The 5,229-nt window shown below is 35.9% G+C and overlaps 1 non-coding gene across 1 annotated transcript; it reads left to right on the forward strand.

Annotated features, from left to right (window-relative positions):
* The first annotated feature begins 2,347 nt into the window (after nucleotides 1–2,347).
* Nucleotides 2,348–2,510, forward strand: LOC150015259 (U1 spliceosomal RNA). The gene has a single exon (XR_016510394.1). It is a non-coding gene; the product is annotated as a U1 spliceosomal RNA (small nuclear RNA).
* Nucleotides 2,511–5,229: the final 2,719 nt, after the last annotated feature.

Consider the following 5,229-nt stretch of genomic DNA (forward strand, 5'->3'; position numbering starts at 1 on the left):
CCCTCCCAGCTGGGTACACCTCATTTCTAGTTGTCCTTTCTCTGACGCTTAGCCTGGAAGGGAGCTAATATTGGGAAAAGGTTATAGAACCCTGTTTCAGCTGCTTCAGAGTCCTTCATGCTACTGACCTTGTTAATTTTGCACAAAATGCCCTGCAGGGCCTGGGTAAAGAGGGGTTTCTTACATTCCCAGGACAGACATTTTTGCATGGGTACATCCCAGGGACATGATCCAACACCCTAAAGCTGAAACCTCCTTAGTATCTGGTATACTAAGATTTTTTAGAAATTGACCTTAATGAGTTACTTGAATATCATCCAAAAGTATAGAAAGGTAGGTTCACCAATTAGATTCTATACTCAGGTATTTGTTATATAAATTATTGTGAAAATAACAGGACTATTTTTCAACAATTATTGTATAGCATTGTGGATGAAAAAAGGGGGGAGGTTTATGGAAATTAACCTCACAGGGTGATCTGGTCATAAATTCCTAACTGGGCAGTTGATGGTGGGTAGTCACATCACACCCAGCCATACAACTAGTTATTTATTTATTTATTTATTTATTTATTTGGCATAGAACTTTTTAGTAAAAGGTTGCTTTGCCTTAAGGAAACCCTGTCCATTGTTTCTCTTCACTGAGGTTAACATGCCTTTGAAATAAGCCATCACCACCCTCAAAAGAGCCCCTAAACTGTTGACCATTCTGTGATCCAGTCCCCACCTTGATTTTCTCATCTCCATGTAATCTTCCTTTGTTCTCTCCTTAATTTCAAATGCATAAAAGAAGCTGCAAAACTGTTATTCTTGGGAACTTTTGAGATCTTGCTTCCCCGGCATATGTTGTCAATTTGGCTCAGATAAACTCATAGGAATCTCTATGGTTTTCTTTCATAAAATAGACATCAACAACACAGATGAAAATAGACTGAAAGGCACATGCTTTCCAAATAAGAACCATTAACAATTATTTCTCTGAATATGACATCGCCTAATTGTACTTTTGAGAGATTATTTGTTTATTCTGTTAGCCCACAAGACAAATGAATAAACAATAAAATTCACTTATAATTTGAATTGCTTCATTTTCTGGTAAAACTTAGGATCAAGAAATACAAGCATTATTGATTCTTACTCATCTGCAAATCTCAATCAACATTTCTAGATAAATAAAGACATAAAGGTTTTATGTTTTACACTGTAGCTATATAACTTTTAAATTTTTAAATATAGTGAAAATCCTTCTTAACCATTAACAATAATTAAAAATATATCTGTCAATAATTATCTCCAAAAGTACAATAAAATGAATTTAAAGGACTACAAACCAAAACAAATAAGAATTTTCCCCATTTCTTGAGCTGTGCTCCAATTTGTGAAAATAAAATTCTTTTAATGCTTATATGTATCTTTGGAGTGTTAGTGTACACTGTAAAATTTACCTATGTATCAATAACAATTTGAGAGGTGGTTGCGTTGCAATGTATAATTTTCTAACAGAAGTGTATCTTTAGAATTTATTAGGTCTGGACAAGGGGTCAGAATTCACTAAATTTAATAGGCTCGTAAGAAACAAATGAATAAGCAATAAAAGAATTTTATTTTGACAAATTGGCTTGTTTTCCTTTTTAATTTGTTTTAAACACTGTAACTAATTTTGCTACCATGGTTCTTTTCTCTGATTCTGTCAGAGGGTACTTCCCTCCTTATGAACCACTTATTTTAGTACTGATCAAAGAATTTAGTCATGGGAAAGACCCACGGGATCCTGACATGGATTATAATTGCTGAAGCCAGCCAGAAGACTAGGTCATTGTTCCATGCCTAAGTTTTCCTTTGGTTGGTTTGCTTTTCCAATACAATAGAGCATATGCTTGCAAATTTCCAGCCAATTACTAGGGGTTTAGATACATAAAGTTTTGCTAATTTCAACAATATTTGAAAGGTGGTAGCCTTTTTAAATTGCTGGGCAATCCCAGCAAATATTTAGAAACTCCCTTGTTCATTCTTTTATTATTATTAATACAGCTGATCCTTGAAACAACACAGGAACTAGGGACCTCAGTCAAGAATCTGAGTATAACTTTGACTCCCCCCAAACTTAGTACAGTTTTCCCTCAGTATCCACAGGGGATTGCTTCCAAGACCCCTCATGGACACCAAAATCCGTGGATGCTCAAGTCCCTTATATAAAATGGCATAGATCAACGCATATCATCAGCCCTCTGTGTCCACAGATTCCCAACCGCAGATCAAAAATACTGTTATTGATCCATAGTTCGTTGAATCCTCAGAGGCAAAACCCAGGATACAGAGCATCTGTAAATTTTTTTAAATCCACATATACATATACCTGGCAGGGGAGATGCCATGATCACAAAGGTGACTTTTCCAGGACAAGGCTGATCCATTGCACTCCAGATGTGCTGACCCCATGATTTCCCCAAATGTGAGAAACTTGACTGCATAATTTGTGATAGTGGAGGACTGTATTTGTGTTCTCCCTATAAAAAAATAAAAAATAAATAAAAATCTACATATAAGTGGACGCACGCAATTCAAATCCATGTTCAAGGGTCACTATTTTTTTAATTGAGATATAATTGACATATAACATTGTATTTCTTTTATGTGTACGACATAATGATTTGATTTATTTATCTTGTAACTGGAGGTTTATACCTTTTGACCACCTTTCTAAACCATTCTTTAGTACAAGATAGTCTCTTCTGCAGTAAATATAGAACCATGTCAGGGAACTAACTTCAGGCCGCTTTTTAGGTCCAATTGATGGCACTGTCTTCTAATTTTACTTTGTCAAGTGGATTTCTCTGCTCTCTTTACCTTCATCCTCTCCATTCTCACCTTTGGTGAAGAGTGGGTCTTTAAGCGTAAACCATTTATTTATTATTAGGCCACTATTAATTGAATACCTGCTATGTTCTATACTGTGCTAGGTACTAAGGATAAGGGAGTAAACAAGACAGAAATCCCTTCTCTGGGTTTCCATTCAAGGAAGAGATAGTAAACAATTATGTGTGTCAGATGGTTATAAGTGCTATGAAGAAAAATAAAGCAGGAAAAATGGATAGGGAGTGTGGGGTTCGCAGTGGTGGAAAAGCGATGAATTGAAAAAATAGTCTAATTGCCCACTTGAGGTTCATGGTCACAAATTTAAAGGAAGACCTCACAGCGCAGTTGAGCATTTTCTTTGAGTCACGCTGAGCTACCAGGGCACTGAGTAGATACAGACTTAATAAAGATAAGCTTTAATAAGGACTTAATAAAGGTTATAATCTTGTCTAGCATGGAATTTGGAGAAAACAAAAGGACGCAGTGAGTTTTGGGTTGATTGCAAGAAGGGATTATCATGACTGACTACAGCTTTAAAGCCCGTTAAGGGAAGAAAGGACAGTAGACAGACGAGAGGTAGTAAAAAGGAGACAGGATTAATAAATTACTGATCCCTGTAGCGGTCAAGGATTGTTGGAATCCATATGTTCCTAATTTTCTTCTGGGATAGAAATCATAGGCCCCATTGGGGTTTGAGGCTCCACATTTATTTTGGGTAGTGGGCTCACCAACATCCCTTGTCAGCCCTTTAGGAATCCAGACTTGGGCAAACAGACACTCCTCCATAATGGCTCCTCCTCTCAGGGGACACCTGAAAATACAGTCAAGGCCAAACAATAGACATCCTTTGGACTCATGAGGGCTAAGAATTTCTGAGAACCTCTCTCCATTACACAGAGACATCTTCTATAACTTTCTACTGTACCTGACATATTTTTACTGCTGACAGAAATTCTTTGTGTCACATAGAGTCAGCATTCTAGATGCAAATTAACTTTCTCTTAGTGTTTTCCACTGTGATATTGCTATTTAAAAAATCTTGACGTGGGACAGGACCTTACAGATTTTCTTAAGCTCATTAAGTTCTTAAGCTTTGTGGTAGTGTTATATAAAATTTATGGTCTCTGACCTCACAAATTGGGCCCATGTTTAGTGCCCACCTTCCAAAAATTATTTGTAATACTTATTTGAGGTAATTATATTAAGGTAAGTTATATTTTCCTGGACATGTTCATTCACATCCAAACTGGAATCTTTCATGCTTTAAGCTATATATGAGGAGCATATGTTTAGTTATATTTAATACTCTTTCCAAAATAAATAATTTATTAAAGTAAATAAGCTTATACCTATGGGTAAACATGTAATTTATTGTTAAAATAATTTAAAAACTTATTTATGTTTACTTTCTTTTCATATATGGAAATATAAGAGTTGAAAAGGCAGCTAATAAAAATATTGATTTCAAATGCAAATAAAAGGCCAAATTTTGAATTATTTTTATTTTATTTTATTGATTTTAGACAGACAAAGAGGGAGAAACATCAATTTGTTGTTCCACTTGTTTGTGCACTCATTGGTTGATTCTTGCATATGCCCTGACTGGAGCACCAACCAGCAGCCATGGTGTATTGGAATGATGGTCTAACCAACTGAGCTACCCAGCCAGGGCCAATGTCAAATTTTGAAACTATGAAATTGAATAAGAAGGAAATAAGACTAGGACTACAAGGTATGCCTCCTTTGTAGTTAGTGTATGTGTTACTTGACTCAAAACCTTTTTTCTATGCTTTGTCAACTACAAAACCTGCTTCTTCAATAATTATGAAGTAGTCTGCCTTTCGCCAGTACCATTCTTTTCTGAAACTCATATTAGTAATACTTTTGAATATCTCACCTAAAATTTACTTATTCTTTCATTTTAATTTTTATGTATTGATTTTAGAGAGAAGGGAGAGAGATAGAGAGAGAGAAACATTAATTTATTGTTCCACTTATTCATGCATTAATTTGTTGATTCTTATATGTGCTTTGACTAGGGATTGAACTTGCAACCTTGGCATATCAAGAGGATGCTCTGACCAACCGAGACACTGACCCAGGAAAATTTACTTATTCTTAATTATGACTCACTAAGTTGGTCTTCCCAGGTAAACTTACTGATGGTGATGTATATGTAAAAACAGGCTATGTGCCCTGGCTGGTGTGGCTCCATGGACTGAGTGTGTGGACCTGCCAACCAAATGGTTGCTGGTTCAATTCCTGGTCAGGGCATATGCCTGGGTTGTGAGGAGGCAACCTCACTCATTGATATTTCCCTCCCTCTCTATCTCCCTCCTTTCTGCTCTCTGAAAATAAATAAAATCTTTTAAAA

This window comes from Furipterus horrens, unplaced genomic scaffold (genome assembly GCF_987537825.1).
Source record: "Furipterus horrens unplaced genomic scaffold, mFurHor1.1.pri manual_scaffold_3, whole genome shotgun sequence".
NCBI lineage: Eukaryota > Metazoa > Chordata > Mammalia > Chiroptera > Furipteridae > Furipterus > Furipterus horrens.